This window comes from Rosa chinensis, chromosome 5, assembly GCF_002994745.2.
Source record: "Rosa chinensis cultivar Old Blush chromosome 5, RchiOBHm-V2, whole genome shotgun sequence".
In the NCBI taxonomy this organism is placed as follows: Eukaryota; Viridiplantae; Streptophyta; class Magnoliopsida; order Rosales; family Rosaceae; genus Rosa; species Rosa chinensis.
Window position 1 is genome coordinate 40,470,954 of NC_037092.1, and position 23,038 is coordinate 40,493,991.

At 37.1% G+C, this 23,038-nt stretch overlaps 2 long non-coding RNA genes across 4 annotated transcripts; both read right to left on the reverse strand.

The window, feature by feature from the left end:
* Window positions 1–5,089: 5,089 nt before the first annotated feature.
* Window positions 5,090–10,663, reverse strand: LOC112202557. 3 transcript variants are annotated; one of them, XR_005800593.1, is made up of 16 exons: window positions 10,590–10,663; window positions 10,390–10,500; window positions 10,164–10,306; window positions 10,066–10,083; window positions 9,904–9,940; window positions 8,649–9,824; window positions 7,989–8,090; window positions 7,767–7,822; window positions 7,501–7,686; window positions 7,165–7,411; window positions 6,970–7,076; window positions 6,777–6,895; window positions 6,556–6,679; window positions 6,406–6,464; window positions 5,511–5,562; window positions 5,090–5,420 (listed from the first exon to the last, which is right to left on the reverse strand). It is a non-coding gene; the product is annotated as an uncharacterized LOC112202557 (long non-coding RNA). The 3 variants fall into 3 exon arrangements; XR_005800592.1 differs by having other exon boundaries at window positions 8,661–9,824; window positions 9,904–10,083; XR_002937432.2 differs by having other exon boundaries at window positions 9,904–10,083.
* Window positions 10,664–10,747: 84 nt separating this feature from the next.
* On the reverse strand, window positions 10,748–11,572 carry LOC121049518. The gene is made up of 3 exons (XR_005800594.1): window positions 11,498–11,572; window positions 11,142–11,323; window positions 10,748–10,833 (listed from the first exon to the last, which is right to left on the reverse strand). It is a non-coding gene; the product is annotated as an uncharacterized LOC121049518 (long non-coding RNA).
* Between the last annotated feature and the right edge of the window lie 11,466 nt (window positions 11,573–23,038).

Sequence of the window (23,038 nt, forward strand, 5' to 3'; positions counted from 1 at the left end):
TTAGGGGGTAAAAATTCAAAATTGAAAGTTGAGGGGTTGAAATCTCAGGGGGGTAAACTGAAATTAATCCTATTAGTTTTATGTGGTATTTATGGTTTAGGGTTGACCTAATAAATTGAGATCCAAACGATAACGAAAATAGCTGAAATTTTGACGATACCCATTTCTTCTTATCATGATAAAATCCGACGGTCGATTTTAATAAAGTTGATTTCCTCCACCTTGTTGCTTGTGAAAGGTTTATATTTTTATACACATAATAAACATGTTAGACCACATTAGTAGGCATATATAAGGATTTTGTGCGATCCAAAAAATCTAAACTAGAAAATCGATAAATGTGACATTACTCATCTATAATTTATAGTATATGAATAGGTATTATGTAAGAAAAGTATCCCGATCCACTGTCATTTTGACATCAAACAAAGCAGTGAACTCTTTACACACTTACACTTCCATAAGGGGAGGTATACCACGAGAAGATAAATTTCTCGAAAGTTTTACATTGGTTGATATATTTCATGCCCACGAGAGTGTGAGAGCTGGTAGATTGAAGAAAAAAAACTGCGAATGACTGGTTATAAGTATATTAGTTTTATGTGGTATTTCTGGTTTAAAGTTGACCTAGTAGATCGAGACCCAAATGATGACGAAAATAACTGAAATTTTGACCATATCCTTTTCTTCTTATCATGATAAAATCTAACGGTCTATTTTAATAAATTCTATTTCCTCCACCTTGTTGCTTGTGAAAGGTTTATATTTTTATACACATAATAAACAAGTTGGACCACATTAGAAGTCATATAAGGATTTTGTGCGATCCAAAAAATCAAAACTAGGAATCGATAAATGTGACATTACCTATCTATTTATAGCGTATCAATAGGTACTGAGTAAAAAATTTAATCCGATCCACCGTCATTTCGATATCTCCTTAAAGCGATCAACTCTTTATACACTTATACATCCCTAAGGGAAGCTATACCACGAAGAGATAAACTTCCTGAAAAGTTTTACATTAGTTGATATATCTCATATCCACGAGAGTGTGATAGCTGACAGATCGAAAAAAGAAATTGCGAATGACTAGTTATGAGCATATTAATTTTATGTAGTATTTATGGTTTAGAGTTGACCTAGTAGATCGAGGCCCAAACGATGAAGAAAATTGATGAAATTTTGACCATAACCATTTCTTCTTATCATGGTAACATCTAACGGTCGATTTTGATCATTTCTATTTACTCCACCAGTCCACCTTGTTGCTCATGGAAGGTTTACTTCTCGATATAACTACTAAACAAGTTAGATCACATTAGTATGCATATAAGGATTTTGTGCAATCCATATAATCAAAATTGGGAATCAAAAAAATGTAATCCACTCATCCAATGGTCGGCTTCTCGAAATTAAGTTTTCACCACGCAATCGATTTTGAAAGTCATATTCCTATATGTAATGAACAAGTTATATATACAACAGTACTAGGCGTCTTGATATTATTTTCTAATAACCAAATCAGTTGATAAAGTTTATTTTCAACTCTTTAGATGTATCCATCGAGTAGTTACATATGTCGTGTGAAATTAATGGCATGGTTGTTGGTGGATACATCATTAATCAACATAATAGTTACAAAACTTACATCGGTTACAAACCTAATAGTGACATCTTAAATTTTTCAAAATTTTTATTGAGGAGAAATCTCAAATTTAAAAGTTTGAAAATAAATTGTGTGATGAGCTCATGGGAATTTTTGGAAACACATAAAATATTTTTAATGAATTTATGAAACTTAAAATTATAAAAATTGATTAAAAAAAAATAGAAAAGTGCGGTTGGAGAAATCTCACCCCCTTTTGGTTTTCACTTTGTTTTGTTTTTTTTGTTTTTTGGTTCAATTTATAATAAACTGAATTTATTATCTCAAATTTGGTGGCAATTAGTGACATGAAAATCAAATGGATTTAATTTGAAAAATATAAATAGGGTTTAGGGTTTACCGTTGACCACAAAGATCGAGACCCAAACGAAGATGAAAATAGTTGAAATTTTGATCATAACCATTTCTTCATGTCATGAAAACATCCAACGGTTGAATTTCATGAATTCTATTTCCTCAGCCTTTTTGGTTATGAGATGTATTAATTGATAAATTTGAGATTACACATATATTTATAGCGTCTTAGTAGGTATTGTGTAAAATTATCAACTTGAGCTATTCATTTACTATATTAATACATTATTCAAATGATTATTACGTCCACTTGAAAAATAACTTAACAATATATTTTCACAATTTTTTTTTGGGTTAATTGGTCCTTTTTTTGACATGCAAATGTTTATGTGACTAATGTTAATTATTGACATAAATTTTGAGGTATAACTTACTAAAAAGATTTCAATAAAAAAAATAAATATGAGGTAACTTAGTGGTATTGGCTTGGGAGGACTGTAGCCCACCGGAAGAATTTGGTATATATTTTTTTTATGTTTGGTTTTACCAATTGGGTGTAGGATTGTCAAGCCCACCCGAAGCAATAAACTGTCGAAGTGGCGAACTGGAACCCCGTGTGGCCGAGTGTATGACCTGTTCGCCGGACGAATCCTTTCACTTCCTCTCAGTCTTTCAGACTTTTACCCTCTCTACTTCTGTCAGTCTCCCTCTTCAATTCCAGGCAATCAATCAATTCGATGTGAGTATGATTTCAATTTAATCAATTCAATTTGGGGCAATTTTAAGGGTTAAGGATTGATATGTAATTCAATTTCGTGGGTTTTGATTTAGCAGTGGATTGAAGATTTCGTGGTCAAATGAACATTGCGGTCGAAATCAATTGCTCTGGTATGCTATGAAACTGAGAGTGAAGGAGGAGTAAGAGAGAATTGGTCTTTTCCGAACGTGTGCAAAACCAAGGGCACTCATTCCAGGCATTCCACCAGTGTTGAGGTTGAGAGGGATCAGCCAGGAGGGAGGGGTTGTGGATTTTGCAGCCGGCCAGGTCATAATGTACGCACTTGTGCACTGCTAGCTGCACAAAATGGGGGGGGGGGAAGGATGAACCTCATCTCCAAAGAGCACGGAACAGTTCCATTGATGCTAGCTTGCAGTCTACTCCGGGTTCCAATAGATACAAGGGTCCAGCTGGTTTCACAAAGATTGGTCAGATTGATGAGGATGATGCTTTCCTCAATCAAACTAGCAGTCAACATATGTTGCATCATGTTGAAGAATCTAGGACGTTTGACTTTTTTACCGGTCACGACACCTTTTTGGCTTCCTTGAGTGCTCCATCTGCAAATCTAAATGGTGGGAACACATTCGTGCAGCCTTTCTGAGCATCAATTGCAGGTGTGTATTGGTCTTACTTGCTTAATTAGCTGTGTTGAACTATAGTAACATGGATAATGCTAAAGTATCTGAAAAGATAACTTTTCTTTTCTATAACTTGACAATAAACATTTCTTTTATTGACACAGCCTGCCGGAGGTCAGAGTAAAATCTTGGTATGTGAACATGTTCTCAAGACTTCCAAGAAAATTCATTACCAGAAGTTTGGAGGACTGACAGGCAATGAAATAGTTGTGGTACTAATATATTTATAGATCAGTAGTGCGAAACTTTATAGTCAGAAAAGCATGAGTATTTTGTCTATGTACTTGTTTTTGTTCAGACATTATTCGCTGGTCATCATGAGTATTTACTTGTGTTTTAATTTCGGCGAAACAGTTTATGACAAACATTCTGGTTTAAGTTCGTTTAAGGGACTAGACCAAAAACGAAGAAGATAAGAAACTTACATTATCAATGGACTATCTGCAGAACCATTGGAACAGTTAAGGTGAGTCTTTTGTAATCTTTTTACCTAGTCGCAGATTTGTTGTTGTTTTTGTGAGGTAACTACTGGCAGTTTATAAGGTTGTTGTTGTATATATGTTTGCTAGTCTATGTTTTGTTTTTGGAGATTTTGGCAATGGGGTTGATTTGGGTGTGTGGGAACAGCCTCATTTCCAAGTTGGGGTTTTTCTGGGTTCTTTCAGTAAAAGAGATCTAGGGGTTTGATTTTGGTTCTTACCTACGGAGGAGACTGAATAGGGCTTTCAATCTCAATTTAAGGAAAGGTATTAATTCAAAAAGTTTGGATTCAAAGTTTCAAACTTTATGTGTTATTCAGGATTCAGATATATAGTCGCCCATTTGATTAGTTTTTATGATCAAACCAGTGTATGTGATGATTGGTGCCAATACAGAAATTGGTGCAAAATGGTTGTGATAGAAGGAGATGAAGAAAGGAAGAAGATTGCAGCAATGGTGAGGGAGATTGGGGCTTCTGAGCTTGTTCTTGGACTCCATGATCACAGCTTTCTATACAAGTAAGTTTTGAATGGACATTGGTTAGCAAATTTGATTAGAATCATTGATTAGGTGACTAATTATGTGTTTGATTTTCATCATTATGGTTGAGATGTTTGGGGTTGTTGATATTGGGATAAGAATTCAATGCATAATGAAACAGTCAGAGATAAGGTGAGCTTCCTACTCACAAGTTTTTAGGGCTCCATGTAGCAAATAATTTGAGAAATACACGTAGTATTGTTGGGTGACTCTGTAAAATATAGCATCTTCAATGAATAAAAATACCTCTTTTGGCTGTTGACAATTACTCATAGATCAATTGATTCTAGAAAATGTGAGGCAGATCCCATATTTCATAGTGCCATTCTCATTTTTCATGATTCTTTATATTAAATGCAGCTATTTACAGATAGAGGTAGGAGGAGTTTCTTTTATTTTCAGCTAATTAAGAAAATATTGGGAATCTCATTTGAGGCAAGCTCTACTGTGACTGCAATGTTTGGATCCTTGTGAAGTAGTAAGGTTCAATTAGGAACAGAAAAAGTTTTCAGTACTTGATATGTAATTTTTCAAGTTACTGTGTAAAGTACTGGCTGATAAGCATCGATATGACTGATACCATAATCTAACTGTAGCTAGACTTGGCACGATAAATTGAACAGGGTCCTCACAACCATAAAAAAAAATAAAAAATAAAAAGATGCATTCAAGCAAAGACGAGCCATGTCATTATTATTTTTGTCCATAACTTTAGGTTCAAATTTAAATCACAATCATTCAATATGGTTCACTGGTCATCACCTTGGATACCCAATGGTAATTCATGCATAAATAAATAAATAAAAACAGTTCCATGACCTATTTCACCCAGTTTTCACTGCAGGTCAGATGTGCAACTTGAACACAGATTACAAAATTCATGCTTGTTTCCATCCACCGCATCCCCCCCTCGTTGCGACAAACAATCTGCCACCATTTCTCTTACATTTTCCACCTTATTGCGAGGGTGATTGACACACTCAAGGACCAAATTTGCGCGGTGCTCGTCTGAAACATACTGCATCCACGAACAGTGTATAAGTATATTTGTTTTGTATAATTAGTAATACCTTATGCAACATTAGATTCTTGTTTTGAGGCCACTCACATCCTCATTCCATTGTGTGCCATAATGCTGCATGTTGAAGGAGTCTAAAAGCCTTGAATGAGGAAAGACACTGAAAAGTAAGAAAACTATGGCCTAGAAGAGCTTTCCTTTACAAATTACTAGGGATGGCAATGGGGAGGGTAGGGTAAGGGGATTAAATTACCATCCCCATACCCGACTTCATTCCCCATCCCCTTACCCGCCCCAATCCCCGTAATAAGAAACTGGGGATTCCCCGTCCCCGTCCCCATTGGGGATTAGGTCCCTATACCCACCCCAATCCCCGTTAACAATATTACTAATTTATTATATAAAAATTCATTCAAATAATTATCGATTGTAAACTATGAAGTTAAAATCAAACATCAACATAAAATAAAAAATTTTATTTCAATCAAACAAAAACAAATATAAGTCTTGCTTAGAAAAAAAACAATAGAAGTCTGCATTCGACAAAAAAATTCCACAATCAACTGCTTCATGTAACCTAACAACTTACTCATTCACTCGAACAAGGTGAATTGAATAATATCAAAAATATATTGACAGAATTTAACTATTGACAAAAAGATGAAGTTTACATAGATATATATATATTTATAAATAATATCAAAAATATATATAATAAATATATATATATATATATATTTTAGATAATTCTTATTGGGTGGGTATGGGGATGGGGATCAAAATACCATCCCCACCCCGTACCCGATTTCAGAATTCGAATACTGGGGATCCCCATCCCCGTTACCCGATTTCCCCAAAATTTCTCCCCATTAGGGTCGAATACCCGATGGGTACCCTACCCTATGGGGATTATTGCCATCCCTACAAATTACAATAGCAATTAGTCACTCAAAATCATTATAGAAACTTTCAAATATACATTTACCTAAAGCTTTGCTTCTGGAAAATGAGAGAGAAGAGAAAGATTTCCTGATCACTGTTCACCTGTGCAAGGATGAGAAAATCATATGATAAAGATTTTACTAAATCACCCCTGAAGCAACTGTTATCAAAAGGTTGGAATCTAATACTATACCATAACAAGTTCTCCTTCGGATGAAGAGCATATCGAATTGCCAGCATGTGAATTTAGTTTTGATGTGGAATATGTGAAGGCCCTTATTGAAGTCTCCTTTATCAAAGATAAGTCATGCAAGGACCTAACATTTCATAGACAGGTTTTTAGGCTATGTAATTTACTTGTGAATATATTCAAATAAAGAAAAACAAAAGAAAAAAACTATGACATGTCACCACCTTATCTCAATTTTTCCAGTTGTAAAAACGAGTATAAGGCCAACATCAGAGGTGTAGAATGTCGATGCCCAGCAACAAGATGATTGAAATTTCTTCTTGTATATTACCTTCTTAACTCCCTGAGTTGAAAGAAAGAAAGATAAGAGGACATAATCAGATTTGTAGTGCCTACATAAGATGAAGTACTAATTACCAGCATGACATGTGTGAAGGAATATATGTATGCTGCTTTTTCGGAACATAGCAGTAGCAAAGACTGCTTTTGCATGGCATCCTCAACACTACTCCCTTTGCTGGAGTCTAGACCATTAATACATTTAAAAGAAAATTTCTGTGAGATTGTTCAATGTTGTCAAAATGACAAGATTCCATCCTGAGAAAAACTTACCCAATATCTACATTAAAAGTGCTCTAGTGGGTTTCTTGGGATGAACCAGACTAGTGCTCAATGTGTTTCCATTATCACTATCAAGAGCCAAAACAGATGAGTCCTCTGTTGCAACAGCTAAGACATTCTTGTCGAAACCATGAAAACTGCAGGTTTCAAACTGCAGAGAGATGATGCGGGTAGAAATTTCACTTGCAATGTGGATTTTATATAATAGAGTGGGCCCTTCTATATCAATAACTGAAACCTGTGAGGAGAAGATATTCACAATCAATTAAGGGGAATAGGAGAAGACTGGTTGAGAAAGGAAATGATCACATTAGATACTAAGCTTACATGTCCTTTACTAGATCCCACAGCAAGATGTCTTGAGCTGTGATTTATGTTCAGAGAAAGTACAGAACCATCAACCTTCATTAGTCTAACGCTTTGAACAATAATCTCCATGTCGATGCAAGGCTCAGGCAACTGAAGTCCTAATCTAATAGTGCGGACTTCAGTATTGTCATTCAACAGGATTACCTGCCTCATCAAAATCAAAATTTCAAAGTTCCGTTCAGTTATAACAGTGACACATTTCGGTAGTGATAATGTTAAAGTACCTGCAACAAGTTTGATGAAACAATGTCAGATGCGCCTGAAACTTCAGTCGAATTCCCTGATGAGAGCATTGATCAAGTAAGAACTGTCAACGAAAAGGATAAGAAGAGGACAGTATCTATGTAATCATAGAGTACTACACCCACAAAGTGTTGGTCCATTCATTCTAATATAAACAACATGCCACTCATGGTATCAGAAAGAACATACTAATGTAAACAAACCTGGCAGGCAGCAAGAGTACTACACTCTACACTCAAAAAGGTGTTGGTCGATTCATTCTATGAACAAAATTGGCCAGCATCTTGAAATTCCAAGATCAAACCCTAAACAATAACACACTAATAAGAATTCCCAGAAACAACACAAAAAGCAAATCAACAATTATTCGAATATCAATGCCATAAAGAAAATGAATACAAAAATTTCTTCAATTTAGGTGTGGCATCCAAAACCACCTGGAGAATTGAACCCCAAGGGAACACAATCTATCAAAAAACTTCAAATTCCAATTCTAGGTTTTCTGACTATGTCATAGAAAGCAAATAATATCACACACAAATTTTGGACAGAAGTATAGTTTTCTAGGTGTTAAAGGAAGTTTCTGATTCAATCCACTCAACTCCAGTATTACCACTCTTTTCAACGTACTGGTTGTTATAGTTGAAATCTAACTTCAATTTGTTCTTCCCATAGTTTCCATTTTCAAAACACTGTGTGCAAAGTACAAAATCACCTTACCAATATGAGAATCATAGCAGGTACATAAATCAATAAGCTTCAGGACAGAAAACTATGAACAAAATCAGAACGTCTGCCATAATTGGTACAAATCAACTTGTCTTTCTTCAACAACAAAAAAAATAGCAGTTGAAAATCTATACCTATTGATATACCTGCATTTTCCCGGTGAGATCCAGCGGTAAGAGACCATAGAGCAATCTAACCAAAACCCTGTTTCATAACTTACAACTTCAAAGAAATTAATCGTCTAGAGATCTCAAAAAAAGAATCCTTGTCATTATCAAGAGAAGTGATATACATTTATAAAATTATAGTAAGAGTTTCAAGACAATTGCGTAAAGTAAGAGTTAATATCAATTTCCAAAGTCCAAACAAACAAAACAGTGAAAAAGCTCCAACCCAGACCACCTTATCAACCTAAATTAAAATGGAAACAGGGAATACTAATGAAGTTGTAAAAATTGCAAGATTATATGCAGATTAGCATCACCTTAAAAACTGGAAACCTTAACTTCTGACGGAATTCCTATATTACTATTTACATCGTCTTAAAGCTTTGTAGTAGTGCTAACCTTGACTCATACTTCTCGAAACTTCAATAGCTATATATAGTACCGAGCAGTTGTGTATCCATTTCAAAATATATCTCAATATTTGAAAGCTCTAAATCAAAAACACATAAACATACACAGCCACCAAAAATTTCTTCTCTTTCAAAATTGTTCCAGGCCAAAATTTCAAACTTAGTTTGGATGCTTCAAGAAATAAAAAGAAAAGGATTCAAATAAAAAAGCTAACACAGTATATAACTATAAGTAATGCATCTAAAATAAAAATTACGAAGACTAGACAAATTGCTGCCAAACAAACAAACAAAAATTACAAACACTAGACCATGGAAACAAAAATAATACACAAGGATACCACAAAGTCTATGAAAACAGTAGCACTAGATAAACTGATAAAGTGATGCCAAAACTGAAAATATGACTACCGCAACAACCAAACAAAAACAAAATAAAAATGACCCTGTTTTGGGTATGGGCTCTCACAATAAATTACTCAAACTGTCATTTAATTAATACTTAAGACCAAGATATAACCTAGACGTCCTTCGACACATGATCTCGCCGCTTACGGTGGCTACGAAACTTTCTTCCGGTTGGTGGAAGAGGAATATTTTTGAATAGCTCACTTTCACCTATTGGCGGCATCGAAGCTCCTGCTGCTGCTCCAATCAATATTTGACGGTGTTCATTCCTTGGATGAAGAACAATTTCAAGTGCCAATCGAGTACGCTGGTCCTCCGAATGAAACTGACACCAAAGTACAAAAAGTAAATATTTAATCAGTCTATTGCATCAAAAAAGTTGTTAGGTAAGTTGCAGTACTAACCATTGTTGACCACATGCCACGGTAGTACTGCATGTGCCTTATAACAAATACCCCGCTCTCAGATTTTTGTTCATGCGTTGGGTTAAAGTCCGAAAAGTTAAGAGTGAATGATGGAAAATGATAAAATTTGGAGTTTGACCATGTTGTTTCAGTACCAAATACCTTCTGCAACATTGCCATCTGCCCACATTGATATCACATCATAATCATAGACAAAGAATGCAATTAATAAAAAGGGGCATTGTCTATGTGGAACTAACCACATCTCTTGCATGATCCATTCGCCTTTCACATGACCTTACATCAGGGAAGCTGTCCAGCACCTCTGCCTTTTTTTTCCAGGGAGGTGCATGACCAACAGAATCCAGTGGTCTTCCATATTGTCGTGCAAGGGAATGAATATCTACATCATAGTCCTCAATACGGTAAAGAATATACATTCAATAAAAATTCAAGTATAATGGAACTATGGCTGCAGAAATTTACCTTGGAGCATTGTTGGAGACGGCGATGAAACCTCTTCAGACCACACATCTCAATGGTTGATGTGAGCCACTTAGCATAGCTACATGATTCATCTTTTACCCTCGCTCGTTCCTGCGATATGAAATGATTTGTTAGCCAAACCATGAGGATGCAATAATTTCAAATTTTCTAGCAATGTTTTGGGCAACAGATGTTCATACCCCAAAAAAGGAAGGGAGAAACCAATGTTCTGACTCCGGCTCATTCAAATACGCCGCAGATATGTTTATGACCTGGTTATAATAACTGGACATTAAATGAGTGTGAAAATAAATATCTAATCAATTATATGTACAATGGGAAATAGATGAGAGTCTAGCCTTGCAAGATAGTGGAGTTGCTGGAGAGAGACACTGAAATTCCTTTCTAGTAACGGCGTAGTCACCATAACTAGCTACTACTTCACTGCACGAATATTTAAGAGTGTTTAGTTAGGAATATAAATCTGACCCTGTATTGATTAACTGAAGGCTCCTACTCCTACTTTCAGTATAATAACATGACCGGGTTCCAACATACACAGATGAACTTAGATATAGTATTATGCTATTAAATCCAATATTAGTTTGACAACAGTGGATAAAATTTCATGAATAAAGAGATAACCAGGTTCATATCAGACTAAACTACAATTACAATAACTTAGGAACATATATCAGAGCCTACAATTATAATGATAAGTAATTACACAAAATAATAGCATGATTTTTTACCTCCACTTGTCTTCTCCAATTCCATTCTTCCTAAATAAAAATTTCATGAGATGTGCATTCTCAGGTGTGATGAGACCGCTTATTGCAAAAATTGGGGCTTTGGGTTTACTCCTTTGTTGCTTCCGAGAACGAAGAGTCTTTTGGGGCTGCTGTTTAACCCTCGTAACGTGGTCAGGTTTGTGCTGTGTTCACCAACAAATAGAGTTTGCAAGTTAGAGCGGCGTTGATATGAGAGCGGTGACAATATAATTTTCTAATAGTATCACATAATTTTAGTTGAAAAATGGCTTAAAAAGAATATAGCATTATGTACATTAATCAGTTTATCAAGGGGGTGGGAGTGTTCACGAAGCTACCTCATCATGTATGAGTTCCTCATGGGGTCCCTCATCAGCATAGCCATCCAGCACTGGTGACTTGGTCAATTTTTTAGTGGGTCTTCACTGCTTCTCCCATGTTCACCAAACAAATCCTCATCCATTTGCTCCACAAAGGTTGTACCAACAGTTCGACTCAACAGGTTATGAGTCTTATTGGCCTTTAAACTCACAATTTCGACAACCTCAGAAACAATTTCCTCAATACAATCACCGTTCAATATTTCAAGCATCGCATGTTCTAAGTTATATACATGTAATCTTAAATCCTCCAGCTTGGGTTCCATGCAATCAACTGTGTATGTCAACCTCCCAATTTCTGTTTCTAAACATGCGACATCCAAATTAGCCGAATCCACCAAATGTACCCCTTTTGGTCCTGAGTTGGACTCTTCAAAATTCTTCTGATTATGCTCCTCCATCATGAAGCCCATCACCTGTTCAGTAATTCCGGTGATACATTCTGCTAAAACTCTAATTCACTATTCAATATTTATGATACGCAGGAACAAATATAAACAAAAACAATTGACTATACAAAAATCACAGATGAATAACCTGCTAATGTTGTTCTGGTCCTGAAAGCGCAGCCCCAAAGATCAAATCGCCCAAAACCCAGTAACCCAAATAATGGAATCCTTCACAATTCCAGTGACTCGAACTCACTCGGATTCAATTTACGCCAACTTGCGATTGTTGCCGACGACTATACCATTGACATAGGATCACACCAGACCGACAGAGGGGAATCAGCGGGGCAGTTTTAAAATGAGGGGAAGGGGGAGGTCCTGATTCCGGGACGGCGTCGACTTCAAGAAACAGGGGAATCGGCGGAAGGCACCGAAGTAGCCGGAAAGGGGAGGTCCTGATTCGGGAACGGCGGCGTCGACTTCAAGAAAGAGGAGAATCGGCAGAAGGCACCGATGCTGAGGTTTAATCAGCTTGATTCGATCTCTCCTTCCCAATTTCTGCGTCTCCTCTTCTCATTTGGGTTCTAACCGTTCTATGCGGCTGAAAATTCTCTTATCTCTTTTTGTTTTACGTTATCTCATATATCACGTGCAAGGGTGAGTGTGGTAAAACTTGTTTTACTGCGACCTAGACGTTTTTTTGGCTTAGGATCCTAACAGCGCGTATATTACACGCACCGTTGGAGACCCTAGGTGAGCACCCACCTGGGTGGGTAGAAGAAGCTCCGCTATCCACGTGCATTCACAAGAGTTTAATTTTGTAATTTAAACAATATGCTAGCTATAATGAGCTCGAAGGTTTTGGTGGACGACGACATCAGTTGATTAAAAACTTAAGAAAATTCAAATAAACAATCTAATTAAGGTAATCAATGAGAAATAGGGAAGAAAGCATGGAGAACCAACCGTACGTTCAACAAAATACACACTTCCGTTTAAGAACCTATTGCATATTTGCATCGTATCGTGTTGCACTGAAAACGATGGACCGACCTAATCAGCTTGAAGGTTTTGGACCTCTGGTGGACGATGACATTAGTTGATTAAAAACTTTAGAAAATTCAAATTAAACAATCTAATTAAGGTAATCAATGAGAAATAGGGAAGAAAGCATGGAGAACCAACCGTACGTTCAACAAATTACACTTCTGTTTGAGGACCTATTGCATATTTGCATCGCTTCGTATTGCACTGAAAACAAGTTAACCATATCTCGTGAGAACGTCCTATTTGGTAAGACAATTTGGTTTAGTTTAATAAAACTCATTATGGTAAAGAAATTGAAGTTTCTGTGTTACTTGGACATTAGGCTACGTAACTCATTACAGTAAAGTTCCCCCCAATTTCCCTAGCAAGCTCATTAATTTGTATATAAATATGCCTGAGCAACATACGTATAGACACAAGATTATTATTAACTAGATACAACCATGCCTTCCCCTCAAGAAATGTTTGGAAAAAATTCAAGTGTAAAGGGTAGTTCTAATGGAAGTGGTGGATCTCCACCGACTGCGCAAGATGTCTGCGGCAAATAGAAACAGAAGCAAGGCCGGATCGCAGTTGTGCAGAATGATGTCTCTTACATATGTTTTCAGGTTATTGTCAATTGATAAACATGCATAAATTCATGGCAACGTACGAAGTATTTGCGTCTGCTCTAAACAATTAAACTTATTTACATTTTAGAATCTTTATTCTTTGTACACATTTCAATCAGATTCCCAGATGTAACCATTTCATTCAAGTGTTGTATTGTAAAATCCCACTGTGTGTAATAGATATATAGAAGAAATATAATATATATGTTCATTATTTCATTTTGTTTTTTAATTATGTTGCTTTAGTTAAATTTAAATAGTAGAATGAAACGTTACTTTTCTAATTTGTTGCAAATGGGGAGCTAAAAGCCATGCATATATGAAAACTGGGCTCTAATATATCCATGGCTCCATATAATTATCTCTTATTAATATGGAGCTAGATCATGAAATGGACTTTTAGTTTTGGACACTAATCACTAATTTTTCGTAGATATATATATGGTTCAATTCGAATTATGCATGTCTCTGTCTCTACTGTTCAATTAGATTTTTTAACTCCAACTTTAATTAATTAGGGCATGATCATCAACATTCTGCTTTTGATTTTCTTTTCGGCACGTTGCTATTCTGTTTACGGCGGTCATGACTCGTGACGTGACACTTTCTTGATAAATACTGTGAAGGATGGACTTTTAGTCCAATGCGAACTTGTTAACTCTATTGCATCTTAATGTCAACTCCCACGCGCGCGTATCAATCACAATGTGCCGGTTCGAATGAATTGCCCTACGAGTGTTCCATTTTTGGCATGAATTTTCTTAACACCTCGTCGCTGGACACGTATGTCTATGGCTATCCGATCTCTAGTAGATTTAATTTTGAAGACTAATTTCATTTTCAATAATTAATTTTACGCCAGCATGTGACCTTAGTCTCTTGTTTTATGATTTGGTATTTATGTTACTTCTCAGATCAAGATTTATCCAGTTTATTAGTTATTTAGATGGTAAATCATAAAAAAATTTCGAATCTTGTTTAACATTTTTAGGAGGCTTTAAGAATTTTCTTTTGTCAAATTTTTAAGAAAACGTCACTCACTAAAGTTATATAGAAAGAAATTTGAATGTCTCAATTAAAAAAGGGTGCGGTTATTGCTACCCTGCTAACTGTTTTACTCACCCTACAAGTTTCTGATTTAATAAAAGGGAAAATAGCCCAAACAGTGTCTCACCTTTTTGCCATTCTAAACTTTTGTACCTCAGCTTCCAAAACTATCAGATTGGTATCAGAAGTTCTCACCAGTACCGAATTTCGGTATCTAGAGCCGTTAGCTCCGTGGTGTCAGCTATGTGGCATATTTTGAAAGGTATTTTCATCCCTCCATATTTTAATTCTTTTTTTTTGTAAGTATCTTTTTATTTTTTCCTACTTTCTTCTCTTCCTTTGCTCCTCAGTCTAATCTCTCTCTATTTTGTTCTTTTCATCTAATCTGGCTGGTCTTGGTGATCTTGCATCATATCAAGCATCTTCCTGTTGTTCATTCTTTATCGTTTTCAACTCATTTTCAAAACAATTAGCTTTGATAGAATTGGGATTTTGGACTTTTCTTATCTTTTTTATGGTGATCTGGGTTTTTGAGGAAGAAAAAGGATGAGAGCTCGTGATTGGGATTGGATGAGAAGAAGCAAGGACGAAAAGAGAGGAATTGAGCTTTGCGTTTTGATCTGGGTTTGTTACATTAGATAATCAAACTGGATTTTGGTCTTAACCAAAAACAAAAATCTTAACAACTCCCCAATTAATAGTCTTTTCTTCTGCAATACTGGGCTTCACCAAAACCCCTTTCCCGTTTTCTCCCATCTCTTACTGTCTAACTTTAACCTAACCCTTCTCTCCCCAAATGGCCACCGCCCAACCCTCCAAGAACGGCTTCGCCAAGGCTCCAGAACTGGACCCGCAACCCCAACCCGTCACCGACACTGCCACAACTGCCGCGCTCAAGTCCAACCCACCACCCCCCCCCCCCCCCCCCCCCCCCCCCCCCCCCCCCCCCACTACTACAACCGGTAACAGCCAAAATCAGAACCCCGACTCCAAATCTGCGCCCAAAATCAGAATGTCCACAATCTTCACCAAACTCAATCCATGGCTGCCTCTTCCTCTCTATGCAACTTTATTTCCTTCTTGACACCCTCAAAGCCCCCATCACAAGCCAAACCCCCACCACCCCATCTCCATCTCTCCCAAACCCAGAAGCCCAAAGATGCCTTCGTCCCTCTAGTGGCCCAACCTGGTCCCTCTTTCTCTTCTTCCTCTTCGAAATTGGAGTCAACTATTCTAATTTTAACTCCTTCCGATTCCAAGTCCATACCCGAATAACGATGCCCCATCAAAATCAAATGATCCAGGCTTTCTGATGAAGAGGGTTTCCCACGATTTCCTTCATTATGATTAGAAACGAGAGAGAAAAAGAGTGAGGTAGAGAAGCAAGAGATTCAGAAGGGAACGAAAATGTAGAAAAGCAGAGATTAAACCGTGGTTAGAGTAGAGACGAGTTGCGGAGAGAGAGAGAGAGAGAGAAGTAAAAAAAAAGAAGGGAAAATCGTCCAAATAGTGTCTGAACTTTTCCAGACTGTTAATTTTCATACCTATACTTTAAAAAACCTCAAAATGGTACATGAAGTTTTGGCCCCGACCCAATTTCCGTACCTAGCAACAGTAAAATCGTTAACAGAGTTAACTTTTGAAGGGTATTTTTGTCCTTTCACTATTCATCTTCTTCCTGGTTCGTGTTCTTCCTCTCCGACCTCAAATCCTCCTCATCTTTCTACCACCACAACCCGAATCGAAACCCCTCTTCTTCTTCTTACTAAGCTCCTTACTGAACTCCTCCTTCCGTGAAAATACAATGACTCTCTCTCTCTCTCTCATCTTTTCTTTGTTCTCTGTTCTCTGTTCTCTCTGCCATCTCTCTCATCTTCATTCAACGTTCATCAACAACTCCTCCCAATTGGAAACAACAATTGGAAACAACGAAAATCAATTTGGCTCTATATCTTTATGATATGACACAAGACAACGATAAATTGGAAACAAAAATCAAACAATTTTAAACCCAATTTCCTTCTCTTTTGCTCTATTCCCAGAAAATCTGCACAATTTCCTGCATTTTGGGTTTATGCAAGAAGATTATAGTAAAGGCTAAAGCTACCCAATTTCTTTACCACTACTACTGCACAAAAAGAGATAAGATCAGATTGGTAAAGGACTGTAATGGAGTGGATTATGAGTGAGATTAAGAAAGAGAGGCCTAATATCGAATGGGTTTCTTCTCCGAGCACCAACAGTGAGCCTAAGAAGCTCAGGAAGAAATTGGAATGGTGGGTATCTTTGGATGAAGAGGTGGACTTTCTCAGCGACGTCATTTGCATCTAAGTCGGAGCGGACTTCGAGGTGGAAGAGGCGCGAGAGGAAGAAAAAGCGGCTGAGATGATTGAGGAGCTTGCGGATTTAGTTGGTGTAGACGGAGATCAACCGCTTGTTGCCGCCATGCTGGTCGTCATCTTACTCAAACATGATGCCGGGGACGCGGCCGGCCTTCTGCTCTTTCGTGGAGATGCTTTTGCAGGAGACTAAGCGCGGGACGACAAGGATGGTCTGGTCGTATTTTGGGTCGGGTCTGGGGAAGGACTCCGGGTTGGAATCGTCGTCGATGAGAGCGGCTGCGGCAGATTGGGTGTAGTGCCGGAGTTGGAGGGGTGCGGAGAGGGCGGAGGCGCAACGCCACTGAAGCAAGAACATTTTGGATTTGGGGTCGGCGAGTAGGACACTGGGAGTGGGAGATAAATGTCAAATGGGGTTTAAGAGGGTAAAACCCTTTTTTCTATATGAAAAATGAAAATTGCGGATGTTAATAACGTAGTATAGGAAGAAAGATGAGGAGGATTTGAGGTCGGAGAGGAAGAACACGAACCAGGAAGAAGATGAATAGTGAAAGGACAAAAATATCCTTCAAAAGTTAACTCTATTAACGATTTTACTGTTGCTAGGTACGGAAATTGGGTCGGGGCCAAAACTTCAGGTACCATTTTGAGGTTTTTTAAAGTATAGGTATGAAAATTAATAGTCTGGAAAATTTCAGACACTGTTTGGACGATTTTACCAAAAAAAAAAAAAAAACTTAGAGATCAGAAAAAAAAATAAAATAATATATTAAAATATGAAGGGACGAAAATACCCTTCAAATATGCCACGTGGCACACACAATAACGGAGCTAACTGCTCCAGATACCGAAATTGGGCCCGGGTGAGAACCACAGATACCAATCTGATATTTTGGAAGCTGAGGTATGAAAGTTTAGAATGTCAAAAAGGTGGGACACTGTTTGGGCCATTTTCCCTTGATAAAATACTAAAATATCCTAATATGAAATTACAATAAAGGACAATATCTTATTTAAAAATTACAATCAGTTTTTCTTATTATCCTTACAGAATATGTGCTTAAATTTTATTCTTAATCTTTTCATTCATCGTTAAATCCAGTGAGACATAGTGACTAAGACTTTATGAGATTGATTGAGAGAGACAAGGAGAAAGCCAAAAATAATTGAGAGAGACGCAGAGTGAGCCAAATAGAAAAAGAATTCGAGTTAAACCCTATATGCAAAAAGGGTATTTTGGGTACTGCAAATGGGTGAACAAAATAAACATGAAATTAAAAAAGGGTTTTTGACCATTTACCCTAATTCTAGGAGGATTTTTTTTTTCCCCTTACACCACCAACTTTTTTTTTCCCACTTACCCATAAAGACTCTAATAAGGTCTTTCCTAATACCCAATTAAGTTTTTATTATTATTTTTTTAGACTATTTTGGCCTCATCCCTTTGTTACATAGAGATAGAGAGAGAGAGAAGCCATAGAAGACTTCGCCGAAGTCCAGTCACCGGCCGTGAGACTCAAGTCACCGCCTCACCGGTCCCTGGAATCCAATCACTGGTCGCCGGCCATCGGACTTCTTTAAAACCCTTGCTGGAGGTCCCCAAAGAGATCACCGGAGAGGTTTATTGCCCTCTAATAAACGTTTATTGTCCCCCAATAAAGCTTTATTACCCCTCCAACAAACCCACTATTAGACCTAATAAACTTTTAAGTCACCGGAATGAGAATTAATCTCTCTAAAATTAGACAAATAAAACTTTGATTAAAGAACAAGATGAGGAGATTACATCAATTCAAAATGTCACGCCCCCTATTTTTAACACAATAAAAATCGATATATAATCTCATAATTATATATGCGCGATCGTTCAGCCATCAATACAAAATACATGGAGACATCTTCCCTAAACCCTTTAAGTCAAGTACATATTGATGCCCTGAACCCACATTTCCAATATTGACTCGCTCCACAGAGTCACATATTACACGAGCTTACGAATTAAATTATCAACAACAAAATAAAACGTAAATGCTCTTCAGAGTTCACTACAAGCGGAAGTCTTTATAACGGTAAAGTCACAAAATTGGCTTCCTACCGTTATGCTGCCAGCACGCCACCTCAGGTTCAGCCACGATTATCCTGACCTGCAAGATTAACCCCTACACCATTTGAATGGTGCACCGGGTTGCCACACAACAAACCCAGTAAGCTTTTGCAAGCCAGTATGAGTAAACTCAAAACCACAAAGCAAAACACATTTCTTAAGTCACCTCAACCTAAACAACGATAAGCATACATCTCACACCTACAGCCATCTGTTTCATAATCTTCCATCTCATGCTTACGTAGGTCAACTCGTGACTAAACTACATGCTCAGATTCTCAACCTAGCATCCCATTACACAAATTTCCCGTCAAACAAAACCTCCTCAGATAATGTTTGGAAATCCCTTGACGCACAATGGTGAGTCACAAGGATCATACTCATTTCATTCCCACCAGAAGCCTTGTCATCAACATGACATCAAGGTGAAAACAATGAATCACCTTCCTATCTCACACAGAGCACAATCGTCACCACTATGGTCTTCAAGATAAATCAAACCATCAATCAATCAAATCAAGAAGAAAACAAGGCAATCACAATTCAAAACAAGCAAAACAAGTCATAGTAATCATCATAACCCCACACTCTGACATCCATAGGTAGCTCTGACTATCACAGTAGTCATCTCGATCTTTGTTAACTTAATAACAATTCAACTCCACTACCGAGCTGTCCTCACACTGATCATCACACAGATTTCACCGATCATCACACAAATAGCCATCATCCTACTGATCATTACACAGATAGCGATCATCCAACTAATCATCACACAGATATCGCAGGTCATCACACAGATAACGATCATCCAACTAATCATCACACATATATCGCCGATCATCTGCTCTGCTAAAAATAGCCCGCAATTTAAAACCCTTTTTGTTGTCAAGTTGTAGCAGTGAAAGTAAGGGATCGTTCTACGCCAAGGATCAAGGGTTCACCTTCAATTTATGTAACCTACAAAACAAAATAAACTAGAATGTTAAACTACAATATAGAACAAATTGAAAAACACAAATGGGGGGAATTGTTGATTAATTATGCTGAAAATAAAGTAAGAACAAAAGATGAATTTAAAGTAAAGTTTGTGAATATGATGATGAGCAGTTAGGAGTTCGTTATCCACCACTAAACACAATCCAAGTTCCAATTTTTCTTCCTATGTTTATTACTAGGTCATGAGAAAGAGATTGACCAAGTTGCAAAGCTAGAAGCAAGCTAAGTACCTTATATTACTTCCCTATAATGTTATAACAATAACAAGTGCCGTTATTTTAACCTTTTGAAAACATGCAACATAGAGATCACAAGCGGCTCCTACATTTAGCAAGTTCTAAAGCATTAAGCACATATGGAAGGATGTCACTCAAAGTCTACAAACTAGTACAACAAGCGTGTCTAGTTGCATTCCTCATCTTTGGTACACACCTAGGCAAGAGGCTTTACTACTTCAGTTAAAATCACAAAACTATTAGGTGAATTGCTATTTAACCTAGCACCAATTACACGCATATCCTATATGTTTTCAACCACATAAAACATACATATAAAAGACTCATCTAATCCAGAACCAAAGAACAATCTCATCAACAAAGTAACTAAAACATAGAAATTTATTATGAAACTTGAACCATAGTTTAGGGCTTCCAACTAGCCCCTAACACAAAAGTATTCAGCTACTCATTGTTTTAAGGCAAAACACACAGTAACATATTGAAAATAAGAAGACAAAGTCGCAGAAAAGGGAGTGAAGAGGCACGGTGGATGTTGCTTGAAGATGGATGTTCATGGTTGTGGCAGATGGTGACTTTGGCGGCTTGTTTTCCTTATGCTTGTATGGTTCAAAAATCAGAGAGCTAGGGGTGTTTTGAGGCGTGAAATCTGTCTGATATCGTATGCCAATGATGCTAAGAAGCCTCCTATTTTTATGGTTTACAAACCCCTAGCTTTTCTCCTCAAAACCGAGTTGAGTTCTCCTTATTCTTCTCCAATTCCACTTGCTTAGCTTCCACACATTCTTTTGGACCTTCCTTAAGTCTTTCTAACCATCCCTTGATAAGTATAATGCAGTAAAAATCCAATAAAATTCGTCCCAAAATCTGCCAAGAATATCTTCAGAAAATATAGCCTTTAATTCACTTTTCTTTCTCAACTAGGATTGATTTTCCTCTCCATGTTTGACAAGGGTTCCTAGCAGATTCGAAGGTGATATTCTGCCACATAATACTCCTGATGTCACTCTTCAAAACCGTACAAAAAAAACTTCTAGAAAGCTTCTTGAAACGTGGCCCAACAACGGTCTTGAAAATGCTTCGCAGAAAGACTGTCATAAATTCCAGATTTTCCTTATCCTCTGCTCATGTTTGCAGCATCATAACTTATGCATCCCGCCACCTTTCTGGATTATTCTTGATTTTGAAATTCTCTAAAACATATATTCTTCAAATCTGGGTAGAGAAAATCATGATTTTCATCCCTTAAGTCCAGTAGAAAGGTCCCTAAAAAAGCTTCCTGAAAAGCTGATAGAAACAGTCTTCTCGGGGTACCAACTTTGAGCACAGCCTCCGCCTTCCTCTTTATCATTCTGGACCAAATCTTTGCCTTTAATTATAGTAGAACATATGGTCTTCAAATATTGTTAGGCCTTCCTTCATAATTCCACTCGAAAGTTCTTCAAAACAGCTTCCCAAGACAGAAGAAAATAAGGCAGACTCTTGTACTCTGTTTTCTGCTTCTCTGCAACTGTTTTCACGGAAACTTTCTCCATCTTCCCTTGAGTTTTAGGACCAATGAATGACTAGAATCCATCCTTTGCATCACTACTTCATGTGAAGTGACTTGATTTCACCATTGTAGCTCTCTTTTCTCCTTAACTGCTCAAAGTACCTAAGAAAATAACCAAGTTAAATTGATCTTTTTAAGGAATAAACTAAGCGAAAGTATAAAGGTTTGAACTATAAATTCGTTGCATTTTATGCTCCTATCATCATCACACAGATAGCGATCATCACACAGATAGCAATCATCACAAAGACTCATTGCTGGTTATCACACAGATAGCAATCATCACACAGACTTCAACGATTTCTCACACAAATATCCCTACACAAGCTTTACATGATAATCATCACAAAGATTCATCACACTAATGTCATCAATTCATCACACAGATATTCCTACACAAGCTTTACATGATAATCATCACAAAGATTCATCACACTGATGTCATCAATTCATCACATAGATATTCCTACACAAGCTTTACCATATCTTAAATCTCACTTAAGATAGTCATATTAGACTCATGGTATCTTAACACATGATATCCTACAATCACAACTCAATACACAATTTCATCAGTTATCACACAGATAGCTATCATCCAACTCATCACACAGATTCCACAAATGCATATATATATATATATATATATATCACACAAATATATATATATATACATGATCATCCACTCAAGAATGCCACTACTACCACTATAGTCACAGTTAATCCTATAACTCCAAGACAATATGGTAACTAGGCTCATAACAAATATCGTGAGATTTACTCACCTCAGAATCCCGCTACGTCTTCACACACTAACCAAGACAAGCACAAATCGCTGCAATCCGCTCAACACATGCCTGTCAAGTACCTAAACACATAAGGTCTCGACTTATTAACAATTCACAAACGATTTAAGTCTGAAACCCCTGTTTTGAACTAAAATCCCCAAAGTGGAGCCAATCGAGGTGAAACCACATCTGAGACCACCCAATGTCTTTGGAATACTTCCACAATCGATATGTCCAAACCACAAGTTGATCGGACGCTCGGATCCTCACGGATCGAATCATCAAACGGTCTAAAACCGTAAAAATCATAACAAATCCATACGAACTCCAAAATTTTCATATTATATATCGAAACGCTCGTATCAATAAGTAGAACATATATAATAC